Source organism: Phyllostomus hastatus, unplaced genomic scaffold (assembly GCF_019186645.2).
Source record: "Phyllostomus hastatus isolate PE091 unplaced genomic scaffold, TTU_PhHast_1.1 phas_contig_29, whole genome shotgun sequence".
In the NCBI taxonomy this organism is placed as follows: Eukaryota; Metazoa; Chordata; class Mammalia; order Chiroptera; family Phyllostomidae; genus Phyllostomus; species Phyllostomus hastatus.
The window spans coordinates 43,059,039-43,074,644 of record NW_025333835.1 but is presented as its reverse complement, the minus strand read 5'-3'; the positions used below and the strand labels follow the sequence as shown (position 1 = coordinate 43,074,644).

At 51.7% G+C, this 15,606-nt stretch overlaps 1 long non-coding RNA gene across 3 annotated transcripts; it reads right to left on the bottom strand.

Moving 5' to 3' along the window:
• Positions 1-2,866: 2,866 nt before the first annotated feature.
• Positions 2,867-14,645, bottom strand: LOC123818865. Of its 3 annotated transcripts, XR_006785715.1 has the most exons (4): positions 12,657-12,941; positions 7,435-7,742; positions 5,079-5,299; positions 2,867-4,613 (listed from the first exon to the last, which is right to left on the bottom strand). It is a non-coding gene; the product is annotated as an uncharacterized LOC123818865 (long non-coding RNA). The 3 variants fall into 3 exon arrangements; XR_006785716.1 differs by lacking the exons at positions 2,867-4,613; positions 5,079-5,299; positions 7,435-7,742 and adding exons at positions 11,207-11,434; positions 14,542-14,645 and having other exon boundaries at positions 12,657-12,848; XR_006785714.1 differs by lacking the exons at positions 2,867-4,613; positions 5,079-5,299; positions 7,435-7,742 and adding an exon at positions 11,207-11,434.
• Positions 14,646-15,606: the final 961 nt, after the last annotated feature.

The window sequence follows — 15,606 nt, the reverse complement described above, 5'->3', positions numbered from 1 at the left end:
AAAGGATGGCCGGCACGTGTCTGGGCAATAGCAGCTGCCTGGGACATCTCACAGGAAGCAGAGAAGCTCACTTCATGTGAGGGGCCCGTACTTACAAGGGGCCATTCAGAAGATTATCCAAGCCTGTCAGACGTGCCCCCAAAACAATCCTAAGAGACATGGTCCCTCAACAGAAAAGGGGGTACAATATAAAGGGATATGCCCATTCAAAGACTGGCAAGTTGACTTAACACAGATACCTAAAGACCATAGAAAACTTTAAATTTTTATTAGGTTTTGTAGACACCTTTCCTGGATGGGTACGAGCCTACCCCGCTAGAAGTGAGAAGACAACCGAGGTAGCAAAACTTCTACTCAAACCACAACCCCTGCGTTTGGACTTCCTTACAGCATTCAAAGCCACAGTGGGCCACCGTCCCCTTCAGAGACCTCCCAGATGATAGGACAGGAACTACAGATTCAACGGAAACCACATGCATCTTGGACACCCTGACCTACAGGCAAGACTGAGAACATGAAACACACAGTAAGGGAGACCCTGGCAAAAATATGCCAGGAACTACATTTGAAATGGGGCCAGGTGCTCCCCATTTTCTTGCTCCTGATTAGGGTAGCACCCCAATGCAGTCTTCCACTCAGTCCTTTTCAAATAGCTCATGGGAGACCCTTCCACGTTTCTGTTTTAGAGACACCTCCTTCAGATTTAGAAAATGAATTAAAAAAAAATCAAACAATATGTACAACATTTAGGGCAAACACTAACAACTCTGCACGAGTTGGCTCATTGCAGGTCTGTCCCCCTGTCTGATGAGACTTTACACCCGTGCCAGCTGGGAGACCGAGTCTTACGCACGGCCTGGAAGACTCCAGGCCTGCACAGCAGCTGGCCCGGCGATGGGCCAGTCCCTGCTCTGTCCTGTGGACAACCCTTTCTCCGGGGAGTCAAGCCTCGGGTCCACCACCACGCAGACAAAGCCAGTACCAGCCTGGGCAGACCTGGATCTCGCTGCTGCTGCTGTCGGCACCGCAAAAGAAACTGGACTTGCCCTCCTGGAAGAGAGTTAACATTTCTCTTTTGGAAAGGGACAATGCCTCTCACAGCTCAGTGACAATGTCTCCTTTTATTTTATCTTGCATGTCTCTGTCAGTAGCTTCCTCAGTACATTTACCCCGATGGTGGGTAGGCCATCCAAAGCCTCACTGAGTGAGGATTCGATTGTAGGGATCCTTTAGTCTCTCCGGTTTCTGATTTCACTCCAGCTCCCCCTGCACGCTGAGACTTCCCCTCACTGCACACGTGACTGCTTGTCTACGCAGTAGGTCTCACGGGGGAGCCCCATGTGCAGCGCCGCCCAGGCGTTGAAATTTGCAGCAGTCCACGAGCTTCGCTTGTCCAGCGGGGCCCTTGCTCTGGACCCCACATGAGCCGCCTTCCAAAGACAGCAATCCTTCTCCCTCCCGTAAAGGCTTCCCTCCACGCTTGACCCCCTTCTTCCTTCAGGAGACAGCGAGGTTCTCCAGACCTGGGGGACAGGCAAAACGATGTTGCTAAGCAGCAGGAAGAAACTACACAAGACAAGACCTCCACTCATCTACCCTTGGGAGATTACGAGGGTAGCATTTTTACCACAGACAGTGAGTCGGAGCACCAGGGAGTCTCTCCCGTTAGTCAAGATGGTGCAGGGGGTTTCTTTTTTCTTTTTTATCCTCACCCGAGGACATTTTTTTTCACTGCTTTTAGAGAGAGAAAGGAAGGGGGAGAGAAGCACTGATGGGTTGCCCCCATCCATGCACAGACTGGGGGTCCGGGCCCAGACCAAGGACTGTGCATCCAGACTGGGGGTCACACGTGTCCATGCTCGGACCAGGAATCGAACCTGCAACCTAGGTATGTGCCCTGACAGGGAATCAAATTGCATTCCTTCAGTTACAGGACGACGCTCCAACCAACAGAGCCACACCAGGCAGAGCATGGTGGGGGACCGTTTCTTACACTGAGCATACCAAAAGCTGGAAAGATGAATGGACAGGGCCTGAGCCTGCCGAAAGCTAGCAGCATAAGGTAAGTTGGACAGAAAAAAAAAAAAAAAAGCCTTTCTCTCCCTATCCCAGTAAGAACCGCAGCTTAACCAGAAGGGGGGATGGTATCTGAGACTAGAGTCCGCCGTTCCCAGAGGTCACAGCACGTGAATAAATCTCTCTCCTTTTGCACCAGCACCTGCCTCACGAGTTCAGCTTCCGTGGGGGCAGGCAGCCGGACCTGCGTTTTCTGTTACCCGCTGGGCACTTGATACGCCAGAGGAGTAACTTTCAGCGCCAACAAATCCACACACAGAAATGCATTCCTCGTTGATGCCGCTCCAACACGAGCGTGGGGTCCTCCGACTCACACCTCCAGACGCTGGCTCGTGGAGGCGGTTCTGTTTTTCTCCTTTATTACTTTTAGACAGGGGAAATGTATTTTAAACATGAGCATTTAAACATATCTGTTGCATGCGTGGAGATCACACATAAATATTCCACTTGAGAAACAATTCTGCAGTTCCAAAGTGAAAAGGTGGCTTGATCGATGAAAAGCTACTGGACTGAGATGTGGAGACTCCCTGTCCCTGTCCCCCTGGTCACTGGAATGTCACCTGCAGCAATGACAGAGCCGCTGCACAATTTCCATGCAATTTGATGTCCCCATCTCAGCTTTGGGCAAGTTTGTCTAGACCAAATATGAATGTCCACAGGATGCAAAAAAACAAAAACAAAAAAAACAAAAAACAAACCTCAAAACAGCTGCTTAGTTCAATTTAAAAAATTCAATCACCCAGATTTTTTTTTCCCTCTAAGACACCAGCCAAGTGTGTGGACTGATTTTTTTTTCCAGAGAATTTATTGGTTCACAGCACATAGACAAGAACTCTATGTCCAAAGAACTCAGAGTTTCAAAGCAAGGTGATGATGCAATGAGACATTTTGACCAGATTCCATCCTGGATTTGATGAAACGGCCCAAACCGAGAGGAGTGGCTGCTTCTGGTTTGAACCGGTTCTAGAGGCAGCGGTGTGTACTGCAAACATCACGGCCCCAGGAATGTGGAAGCTGGTGTTTTTGCCCTTTCTCTGCCCCTCACTAGCTGCCAGACCTGGGCTGGTTCACACAGATGTCCTCATCTATTAGCGAGCGGTGCGAGCCAGCGGGTTTCAGAGGTCCCACCCAGCTTTTAAATGTCGATGTTCCCAAGAAAGTCTCTTAAAGAACAGTTCGCCGGCTTTGCCATTCTGCGTAAACATGATCTGATCACGCTGAAATTTCCTGTGCTTGGTAATTACAATTAATTAGCAGAAAGCTGTGGCATAAAAAAATTCATCACGGCGCAATGAGGATTGTAAAAGCTAGCCAGATGGTGAAGAGATGAGCTGAGAGAAGAAACTTCCTTTTGATTCCCAAAGCCCTGCTCCAAGTGTCTGCAGGCTTCTCTTTCTTGGGTGGTGACCAGCAAGTCATTAGTCGTTTCTGCAAGCAGAGCCCAGCCTAGGCTCGGCCTGGCTTTGGAAGACTCCAGTCTGGTCTGAAGTTTCAGCTGGAGCCTGGTCAGGAACATGCTGTCGGTGGTGGTGCGACGCACCTCTTTCTGTGTTTGGGGACAAAGAGGCTTTGGATACACAGAGTAGCAAGAAGGCTTCCCGATCCAGACAGAGCATGTCAGATCCGGAGTGCCTCCTGTTTGCTGTAAAGCAAAGAAGGAGGAATTTTAAGGGGGGCAGGGGGAAAGCAAAGCAAGCATGACTAGCTGAAGACCTCTTGCTGTTTGATGGTGCCTTGCCCCGGCTAAGAAATAGAAGAGTTTTATTAAGCTACCCCCTTCAAGTCTGCAGATCGTAGGAGTGGCCTTCTGCTCAGAGACGTTGGGTTAGAAGGTACTCTGTAAGCAGATTTGGCTTTCTGAAATCCTGGTGGAGGCCGGAGTCTGCCCTGCTGGTGTTTATCCTTAAATCCCGGGTTCTGTCCTCTCTCGTTATGTAATGAGGCGGGTTCCGGTCAATGGCTCATGTGGAACTATTTTAAATTTCGGAGCAATTTTTGGGCAGGGATAGAGCCTTCAGGGTGAATTTGCTTGTGGGAAGAGTGGCACCTCCTGTCCCCCAACCTTGGGTATTTATGACTTTGTTTTACAAACTGGATCCATTCATTCTGCACCCCTGCACGTGGCCCCCCGACAAAGGAGGGGGTTTTATATCACGAACAGAGACTCCCACCCACACACACACCTCCATTTTCACCAAGGGTTTGGGCCCCATGACTCGGAAGGAAAAGGCCTACTGAAGCACAGGAGTGTGGAGCCTACCTCCAGCAAATGATTAACTAAAATGTGGGGAGAAAAACAATAACAGGAAGCAACAATGGCAGGGACACAGACGAGTCATCTGTCAACCCCTCCTGACGGGCTGCCGACGGTGTTTCACAAGTTAAGGACAAGGTGACCTCCAGGGCCACGGGCCCCTACTTCTTCGGATGCTTTTCCTTCCCCAGGCTCCGCCTCTCAGGGTGTGCAAACGCTTGGCGAAGGGGCACTCAGCGATGGGGTCTCCGGCAAGGCGGGTCCGAGGGTCAGGGCTGCTACCCTAAGGGGGTTGAGATGATCGGAACTTATTCTACGGGGCAAGAAAACGTCAACAATTTCAAAACTTTAAAACGAAAATGTGTATGTCTACTCCCTGAACACCTTTATGCATGTTTACTCCTGTCCTTCTGCTTTGTCGCTTCCACTCTTTCCTGCTCTTTTTTCCCTGACGACACTCAGCAGCACCCGACACGCACAGATTTGTCCAGCGTCTGTCCCCCACCCTCTGGGATGTAAACTTCTTTGAGCATAATAGGGATTTTTTTTTCATGTGTACAGCATGTGAGTCCCTGCTTAGCACACAGAAGGTATCAATCAATGAATGAATCTAACTGAACACCTACATAAGGTCTTTCACTGCATGTGAATTAGTAAATAAAGGGATAATTAAGTCTTTCAAGAGAAGGAAAGAGGCAGATTTATTGACCATCTAAAAAGGACATCAGTACATGTGAACTAACAGTACCTTCATTATTTCTTCATTGTTACTCAAATGACCCGGCCAGGACTTTAGATGACCTCTGACACCAGAGACAGTACCCAGGGCGTCCCCACGGCTGCGGGACGAGCCTGACTCTGAGTCTGTCCGACCCGGACTCTGCGCACATTCTTTGTTTAGATGGGACAGCAAATGCCTGCTGGCTGTCAAGGAAGGTAGAGGCGGTGACCAGGAAGCAGAAGCTTTATCTACAGCAGAATCCAGTTTGTAGGCAGCAAAAAGCGGGAATGGGTTCATCAGTTGGTTTAGAGAATATTGTAAGATTTTAATTTCTTTAAATAAAACATATTACATATCTATCTGATTTGAGATAGTTCACGAGGCATTCCTTGAAGGGAAAAAAAAAACAGGTTTCAAAAACATTTGAAAGCTTTTCAGTGTGCAGCTTATTATTAATGCTGTTACGGAGCTCCTTGATTCAGCTAATCTCCTGTGTTTAATAAAGACCAAACAATGATCACTAAATAAGTGAAAGTAATCAACAAAACAAAGAAGCAATGGAACCCGAGACGTGGAAATAAAAACCACCTGACAGTGACCAGAAGGGAGGGGGGAGGGGGGAGGCGGTGCCGGGGGAAAGCCGGGGAAGGGGCACGCACAGGAACACGTATGAAGGACCCACGGACAAAGGCAGTGGGGTGGGGTGTGGACTGAAGGTGGGGGGTGGGGGGTGGGCAGGGCAGGGGTGAGTAATGGGAGAAAATGGGGACGACCATGATTGAACAACAATAAAACAATTAAAAACAAAAACAAGAGCCATTTCATGAGGGAGATGTCGTTTTATGATACTGCGGCGACTCCTCCGCAGAGGGTGCAGTTTTGCAGCCTGGGTCACCCGAGCTGGCCTGCTCCGAGCAGGCCCCGGGGGCAAAGGGTGGCTCTGGGTCTCACGAGACAACGCTGTACAGGAAGGGTCCAGAGGAGTGGGGGATCACACCGGCTGCTGCGGAGGGACACGAGTCCCTTAGCCCTCTTGACCCTTGTTGCACAGGACCCTAACCTGAGACTCCAGCTGCTCGGGGAGGCGGGGCCTGGGAGGGCAGATGCTTAGGGCTCCTGCCTCCCTCCCCAGGCACATGGAGTGGCAGGTGAGCCCTGTGGGAACGTGGGGGGTTTGTCAGTATTTCAGTCTGGAGTCTCAGGAGGACTGGGTAGGGAGAGTCAACCAAATGGCCCTGGCTTTTGGTTTTTTAGTGGGTGTGACTCAAGAAAGTGAAATTATATAAATGCACAAGAACATTAACATTCAAGACTTAAACTGAGAATTAGTTCACCAACCTCTTGGACTTTATTTAGATTTGGGGAAGAGGAGGCAGATGCCAAAAAAATGCTTGGAGAAAAGACTTCTAACACAGAACTAAAAAAAACGTTCTAGTATCTTTCTCTTCATCACGAAGACCCTCGTGCTGAGTAGAATGACTGAGGGACTTCTGTTCACACTCTTAGCTCCAATACTGGACGTACTGTGTACAGTCCCAACGCGACCTGAGCCAGGGCCTCGGCCCCAGGGAGCTGGCTCGGCCGCCGCTCCACCGCACACGCCCCTGGAGGCAGACTTCCCGAGCCCCACTTACTCTCTGCAAAAGAGCGGAGGGCCAGCGGCTCTAACACGCTGTGGCTGTAGTTCTAGCTTTCTCATTAAGGCCAATGGTCAGAACTAGTAAGACTGTCTCAGAGGCCTAGGTCGTCCGGACAGGGCAGGAATATCACCAAGGAGTATTCAAAGGAACTTGCAAAAGCCCATAAACATAATAGAACCATTAGAATAAAGGTGACAATAGTAAGTAAGCTATGGAAGGAAAGACAGGGGCAGGAGGGGAAGAGTTAGAGGAAAATCCAGGTAAAGGCACATACTCTAATTGAGCTTCCTGCTAATCAAATAAAAACTTGTACCAGAGCCCTGGCTGGTATAGCTCAATGGATTGAGTGCGGGCTGCGAACCAAAACGTCGCAGGTTCGATTCCTAGTCAGGGCACATGCCTGGGTTGCAGGTCACGGCCCCCAGCAACCACACATTGATGTTTCTCACTCTCTCTCTTTCTCCCTCCCTTCCCTCTCTAAAAATAAATAAATAAAATCTTTAAAAAAAGAGAGTAGTGTAAGGTGAGAGGAGTGTTATTTCTAAAAACAAACAAACAAAAAACACACACACAAACAAAAAAAATTTGTACCAAAAAGTTCATCACAGCATTATTTTATAATAAAGAAAACTTGGAAACACCCACATAAACAATGAAAGGCAGACAAGAGAATTATGGCTATATCGGGTAGCTGTTGCTGCATAACAAACCAGCCCCAAACTCTTCGACTTAAAACAACTAACCTTTAATCGACATTAAAGCAACAAGTCCTGGTCTCGGCTGGGCTCCTCCAAGCGATTGTGCTCAGCTGACTGGTCAACCCGGGGCCGCCTGGTCCGTGCAAGTTTAGCGCTGATGTCTGGGTTGGGTGGTCCTCACGCCTCCTCCCCCGCACATGGTTTCTCAGCCTCTCACAGGCTAACTGAGGATTTTTCTCACGATGATGGTCTACAGCAGAGTTCCAGGAAGACAGGCAGAAGCTTAGAATGTGCACGCGGTCCCTTCTGCTACATTCTCTTGTCCAAAGCAAGCCACGAGATCAGCCTGGACCCTGAGAGTGAGAAAATAAACTTTACCCCCTGATGGGAGGAGCCGCAGCAACCCACTGCAACGCGCCTAGAAACGGGGTTGGGGGGGGTGGGTGGAGGCGCAGAACTGGAACGACACAGCAGGCTGCTCGCATTCTGGACTGTTATCCCGTCATTACAAGGCAAGCCTGTGCCGCCAGTGGGGGAAGCGAACAGAACAGAAGGAGAAATTGCGCTCTAACTCTCATTACCACCATAGAAACATCCATGCCAAAGGCTAGAGGAGAAAATACGGACAGAACAGCTGCGTGAGAACGGTGGAATTGGTATTTTTAACCGTTTGAGGGAGAAGTTACTCCGACAGCTGTAGGGGAGACCCCAGACGTCCCATCTCCTCCGCCCACAGCACACGCGACACTCGACCCCTTCCGTCAGATGTGGCCGCAGTACCCAGTGAAGGGACAAGAGAGTCATGGAGAGGAAGGGCAACCGACCTATTTTTTCCCCTTTGAGATGAAACGATTCAACCCCCAAATTTCTTATCAGACAGTTCGGCCGACAGAGGAATTTCATGGGACGTCGTGTGCTTGCCATTTCTAGGGAAATGGAGTTAGCGAGAGCTTTCGGAGCACAGAGCAGAAAGCCTACCTGTCCAGGTGTTTAGCACAGGAGGGAACCCTCTCCCTGCATGACCCAGCCAGGGCAGGGGATCTCGGAGCTTCCTTCTGCCTGCCGACGCCTGCTCTTGCCTTCGGTTCGGTAGCCGAGTCCTCGAGCGAATGACTTAACTCAAAGTAATGCCGTCCTGACTTGACCACGGACTTGACCATGCTGATTTCATGGCCTTTGACCCTTGCTGAGGTCAGCCACGGACCGGTACAGTGAGCTCCACTTCGTGCGCTGACGTGAGCCACCGGTGGTGTTGTCCTCACTGGGTTTGCTTAAGTGGTGCTGGGATTCTCGTACAAACCTTCTCTGGACTACAGTTTCTTCAGGACTGCTTTGAACGGGACCCACCGGGGGCCGAGGGGCAAATGCACTTTGGTGTATCACGGGGAAAGTCAAATGCAAGTGTCCACCAGTGATGGAGCCTCCTGCACGTGGCCGAAAGGCACAGTTCTTACGGGACAGCAGAGGCAACCAGGCTGAAGGACATTCAGAGCGGGAAGGCAACCCGGCCTCCGAGGACGGTCAAGTCCAGGGCAGCGTGCTGTTTGCGTGGGTTTCTGCCCTGAAGTTAGTTGCACCGCGGTGCCTCCAACCCTCGTCTCCATGGCGAGCTCCGATGCCGCCGAGAGCCTGTGGGGCGAGGCTGGGCGGGAGCAGAGTTCACTCCTTCACTCTCTCCCGTGCGGAGAGAGTTCACCCTGCCTCCCAGTTCCTTCCAGGAAGATTTTTGAAAGCGCTCAGTCCTTCGTCCAGCCCCAGCACACCCCCCACCCCAGATTCTGGGTGTCGCCCTCTCGCCCAGCCTCGATCCTGTGATCCTGTGCGTGTCCAGTCCCTGTCCTCTGTGTTCCCAGCGAAGCGGGAGCTCAGAGCCTTTTGCCCGGTGACACATAATTTCTTTAAATCTCAACCACGAGTGAATCTGGTTCAGAGGATTTTCATGTTCACAAGGATTGTATCTTAAGGAACTGGGACTCTTAAAGGTTTGACTTCGGGCTGGAGGGGCAGGCAGCCAAAGGGCCAGGGGCCTGGCAGGCGACTTGAAGGAGTGAAGCAGGCGGGGGCGGGCGGCAGGGGTGACCTTCCCAAGGTGCCTGGTTAACGTGAGGGTCCCGTGCGGGTTCCAACGGGCTCCCAGGGGGCAGCACTCAACTGAGACTCTCCAGAGTGGGGGAAGAAGGCTGGTGTCCTTCCTGCGAAGTGGCCAGCCTCTTCTCCCGCCGGTGCCAGAGCCAGGTCTTGTTTCCTGGGGACACTCTGGTCATACGTTTGTCTCTGTGATTTTTTTCAAAAGAAGCTGGAGATCTGGGTTTCCTGTGGAATCTTCTGGTTGTTACATGCTGGGAACTACATTCAAATATGGAAATTCTTTTGGGGAAGGGAGAACAAGCGATGCCATCCGCGGGCTGAATCTGGGCCTCAGGATGCCCTTCTGTGACCTCTGCTGAGGGCGGACAGTTGGAGGCAAGCAGGACAAGGTGCCACAGAGCAGACGCTCCCCAATTCACAAAGCAGGAAAGGGGGTGTTGGGGTGTTGGTATGATGGAGGCTCACAGCACCGCCCGGGATGGAGCACATTGAAGAGGTGTAGGATTTCTGTTGTATGTTCCTCAAAGAGAGACATGATTTTTAAGAGCTGTGTGGCCCTGCCACTTGGCCGCCCACTAGTGGCACCTGCGTGGGACCACGTGGGCCGTGAATGAAGGGGTCGGGCGACACGAGGCTCAAAGCCGCAGGTGTGGGGTCACCACGCTGCCCGTGCGTCCCCGTCCGGGCCTGCCCCGGGACTGTTTCCTGGGTGCGGGGCAGGAAATGTCCTCACGGAGATGCTCTTAACCACCTCGGCGGTCCTCTGCGCAGCCCTGATGTTCCACACAAACCCACCGAGCCCCGAGAACAGACCTCTTGCCCTCACACGGCTGCTCTGCGGCCGAGCTGAGGGCTCCCCCACCCCGCCCCAGGCCCCGGCTGCCCCACGTAGAGCCCCTCTCCAAAACCTTCCCTGTCCCTCACTTTGTCCTCACCCCGGGAGGAGGAGTCACAACGGGCACTGGGGACGTGACAAAATCAAATACAGCTTCATTTTGGCATCTTCCTAAGACTTTCCTATCAAACATTTTGCAAGGCAGGAAAAAAAAATCCTTCTTAAATTCTGCCTCCCTGTTTTTAGGGCTCAGAAAAGAGAGACATCAAATCACTGGACGCTTTGTTGAATTACGACGAGGAGCTTAGTAAGTGCGCATGCCTGACCCTCTGCAGGGGCGTCCAGTCTGCAGCCCAGGATGGCTGTGAATGCGGCCCCACACAAGATTGTGAATTTACTTAAAACATTATGAGATTTTTTTGGTGATTACGTGTCGCAATGTATTTAATGCGTGGCCCAAGACGAGTTTTCTTCCAGTGTGGCCCAGAGACGCCAATAGGTTGGACACCCCTGCATAGGATGTCACTTCCTCTGATCTGCATTGTTTCCCGCTCTGACAGTTGAGGGCAGGGGGGCTTGGGAGGCTAAGACCTGTGCCCAAGGGACAGAGTCAGGATTCGAACCCACACAGTCTGATCAGAGGCCCAAGGTAATGAACATGGTCCTACAGACAAGCCTCACCCCTGGCTCAAATCCCAAGAGATACTAAACACTTCGCAGCTCCATTTTTCTCACCACCCTGGCGTCTGGGGGGGCCCCCAGTCTCATGCAAAACACCAGTCGGGGCCCCTGTGTCATACCACTTCCTTTTCAGGCTTCAAAAATGCGGTCTTGCCTCAGCGTGCCAATCAGGGCGGGAAGAGAGGGTCTTCTCTCAATAGTTCACCATTCAGCATTGACGGAAGAAAATCCTGGAAGGTTTATTTTGAATATGGAAGTGTCAGCCGAAAGGAAAAAAAGTAAAAGAACTCTCGAGGGGGGGTCAGGGGGGCAGCTCTAGAGGTAGACTTTCTGCACTTGTTAACCAGATGTCATGGAATGTGCACACGGGGCGGCGGGGTCTCCCGATCCCAGAAGAATACACGTAAACGGAGCAGGTCATCGGATTCATCATTTTGACACCTGAAAGGGTGACAAGAAACCTTTACCGGGCCGATAATCAGCAGCACTCATTGTCATTGTGTGTTATTCAACCAGACGACAGGCTATCACATTAGCGGGCTGGCTGGACTATTAGAGGCATGTAATTGTTCCACGTACTTAGCACAGAAGTGGATGGAATTCAAAACAGCTTCCTTGTCTCTGACGCGCATCCAAATTTTTAATAGCAGCTAAGTACCTTACTAAACAATTGAATAAAATAATGCATTTAAGCCCGAGAAAACCTCTTCAGGCCTCTTTTTATGTCTACATTTTACTGATGGAAAATGGGTTGTGATTCAAATTTTCAGACTCGGGCACGTGTTGTGCAACAGATTTTTTTCTTCTCTTTGTAAAACTCGAGCATGCTAAACTATTGGAGGAGTTCAGCAATTTTGATCCTTCTGAAACTAGCTGTCAGATTCAATCTGTGCTAAAGACAGAGGAGGCAAATGTATTCTGAAGCTTGTTATGTAATTTGCAGATTATTTTTACAATTTATATTCCATCGAGTAGGGTATATTAGGCTCTCAGAAAGCGCATAATGAAATGACCAATTAATTTGAGCAGAGTGATCCTGGTGGCACTGACGGGACAGAAGTGATTCGACCCTCTTCCAGCCGAGTCCCAAGGTCAAGTCACCGAATATGACTGATTACATTTTCTAATGGCTTCTCTATGCCCATTATAGAACACTCAGCTCTTCGGACTCTCCACGGATCACGACATTCAAAATTTGCTCGCATGGCTCCTGACGAGCAAAAATGTATTCCCTGTTCTCTAACCACATAAACAATAGCTAACCACTTATAATTGACTTTAAATTGATTCCAGGTGGCTTCAGAGAAAAGCAATTTCTACACCAGATTAACCTCTTAATTAAAGTATATTAAGAATACTGTCAGGTGAAGAAATTTCTGCTACGGCAGAAAATGATAACCTCATTGACATTCGTGTATCAAAGAATTGCTGTCCGGTCCCCCAGGGACCAGGTTACCTATTGTGGTTCTTGCCCCACCAGGTCAGCTCAAACCTGGCTCGCCGTGGTCCCTCAGTCCTCACAGTGGGTCGCACGTGGGGAGTGCAGGAGGGGGATGGGACATAGACACTGTCCAGGGCACGCATGATGCTGTCCTTTTACTTACGGCTGCAGGAAGTTACTTTTCTCAGGGGATGAAACCTTCCCGTAAACATCATAGACTACCTTAGATGCTCCGAGACGTGAGGAAGGGCGGAGCCAGGTTTCAGGGAGGGGCTCTTCAGTGCGCTTCAGGTAGACGCCATCCATCCCTGTCTGCTAGGGCCTCGTCACGCAACCGTGGTTCTCAGATCGGCGTCCCTTGGAGACGGTTAGAAATGCAGATTCTCGGGCCTCTTGGGCCCCCACCCAGACCTACTGAAACAGACACACCATTTGAGCAAGCTCCCCCTGAGAGTGCTCTGGGGCTGTTACCCCAAGGACTGTAGCTCCGAGACAATGTTAGGTGGCGTCCCCATCCTCTCAGGCTCTGTGAATACGACCTTGGAAGCATGGCCATTGCGTCAGTTGGGTGAAAACAAACAAAAAAACAATGAAACTGATTGCTCAACCTTATGCAAACCAAACAACTTCCTCTGCATTTTCTACTTTTCACCTCCCTCCTTTCAGTACTCCCCTAGCCTGGCTGTGAATTCAGTCCCACTGGGACATGGGACGCGCGGGTTCCTGACTTGGGCCGGTTTTAGAATGAAGCTTTATCCCTGCACTGGCTCCACAGGTCTGGGGTAATCTGACACTGGTAGTTGGCCCTCTTGACACTGACGCTTTGGTTCATGCTCTTGAATTGGTCCCACACCTGGAGATTTTTTTTTAAATCCTCACCCGAGGATATGCTCGTTGATTTTAGAGAAAAAGAAAAACATCAGTGTGCTAGAGAAACATTGATTGGTTGCCTTCCTTACGCACATCCAATGGGGATCGAACCCACAACCTTATGATGTATAGGACAACGCTCCAACCAACCGAGCCACCCAGCCAGGCCATATCCTAAGGACTTGTTGCTGCCTTTTGAACTCGCACTTTTTATCTTGCCCACCTGGCCCTAGGTTATCTACTTCCTACACTTACTGCCTACACTTACGGCTGTGGCATCGGCCTCTCACCTACCCCATAGGTGGCAGCCTGTAGCCTGCTTTACTGTAGCTCGGGGTAGTTAAAAGGAAGCTACAGGAAAACTCAGCTGTACTCCGTACCCAGGCGTCATGGGAACAGTTGGTTTAGAACCGTGAATCTCAGCTCTGGCTCCCCATCAGAGTGCCCTGAGGAGATTCAAAGTGTCTACTGCCCTGGGTCCCATCCAAGATCAGCTGAAATCAGGATCTCCTGTCCTGAGCGTGAGCAGTCAGTTACACAAAGCTCCCAGACGAGTCCGACAGGCGGCCATAGAAAGCGTTGGTGCAGAGCGACTTCCCCGCCCCGGCCGTACCCAGCTGCGCCCCGCCCTCTGTGCTAAACAGCTGACTTCCCCTTCTATTCTGCGTCACCTCTGTCCCCACCAGCAGAGCGTTTAGACCGCAGTGAGTGAAGAATGTGGGGCTTACCGGGAGGAGAGGATAGGACGAAAGGGGAGGGGAGAAAGAACCTGCAGGCGTTATCAGCCCTGTTTCTCAGATGTTTCCCAGAAGGGGTAGTCAACCAGCCACCCCGACTTCCTCCCGGGTAAGGCATACAACTAGTGCAGAAGAACCACAGAAAGTGGGACAATGTAACCCAGTAACCTTCACCCCTACCCAGACTAGAAGAAAGGCAGACACCGCGTGCGGGAAGAGACTCAGCATGATACAGCAGATGTTTTTCCATTTGCAAATATCCAAAAAAGAACAACACCCCTCGTTGGGTGCCCCGGTGGCAGTTAGTTCTCCACCGGTCCCGAGCACCCTGAGTGTCAGAACCACCAGAAGTGGAGAGGGCCCCGGTGCTCTGTCCATGTGCAAGAGTGACAGGTGTTGGAGAGGACAGCAGCGGCGCCACCCACCCACTCCAGGACTTCCCCCCCCCCTCCCCGGGCTGGGCTCGGCCCCGGGTGGGTCTGCCTGCCGGGCCGGGACACCTGCTGTGGTGAGCCAGAGGCCGGGCTCTCGGGACAGGCTTCTGCCGCTCATCCGTTCTTCGTGGTCAGGAGCTCCTGACAACGGCCACAGTGAGCTCGGCTCTAAGAGTCTCCCCCCGTGGCCGCAGAGGAACCGCACCTGGGGACTTGGTAGACATGCAAATGCCCTGGGAGAGGGCCCCACCCCCGAGCCACTGGAGCAGCAACTCTGCAGGGGGAGCCCAGGAAGCCCCGCAGGCAGGCAGGCAGGTAGACCGCCCGGTCTCATGCTCAGGTGGGAGAGCCAGTCTTTGACTGCACACTTCCTTGCAGAGGGCTGAGTGTCCCCTCCGGCATCTTTTGCTCCTGGTCTGGCGAGGGGACCTGGTGTGGAAGGGGTCCAGGGACGCCGCCTGAGCAGAGGTGGCTGGCAGTTCTCTCCCTGACGGTCTACGCCCCCTGCTCTCCAGGCTCCCGTCTGTGATTCCGGACCCCCGGCCGCCCTGCTTCCTGCGGGCGATCTCTGCCTGGTGAACCGGAGGGAGCTGCCGCCTCCTTCCTGCCTTGGCTTCTCTCCCAGGCTCTAGCCCCCCTCCTCTATCGGGTCCCCCCACTCTGCTTCCTTCTTTCTGGAGAGCTGAGGCGCAGCCACACCCTCGAGGCATCCGGGGCTCCGGTGACTCGGCTGCGATGGCCCTTCGTGCCCGTCGGTGACCGCCTGGCCTGTTGCATTCAGGTAGCTACCGACGTGCAGATACCGGCAAACGCTTTTGAATGCAACAGTTGAGCACTTTCTGGTTTCCAAATCCTTCCACCTGTATTCTGTCATCATTATAGCTCATTGTCAGGCTCCAGTAAAAAACTCAGGTATTATTTCTGTTTAACAGTCGACAGTACTGAGACCGACCCAGGCCCAGTTAATAGAGCAGCAGGACAAAGACCGGAAAGGAGTTCGGCACTCTAAAGTCCCGACGCAGAGCTCCGTCCACACTCCTGACCTCTCTCCCCACTGGCGTCTCCCCCTCCTCACCCCCGACCCCCACGAGCGCACTGGGAACATTTTGTGCGAGGCCCAGATTTGTAATC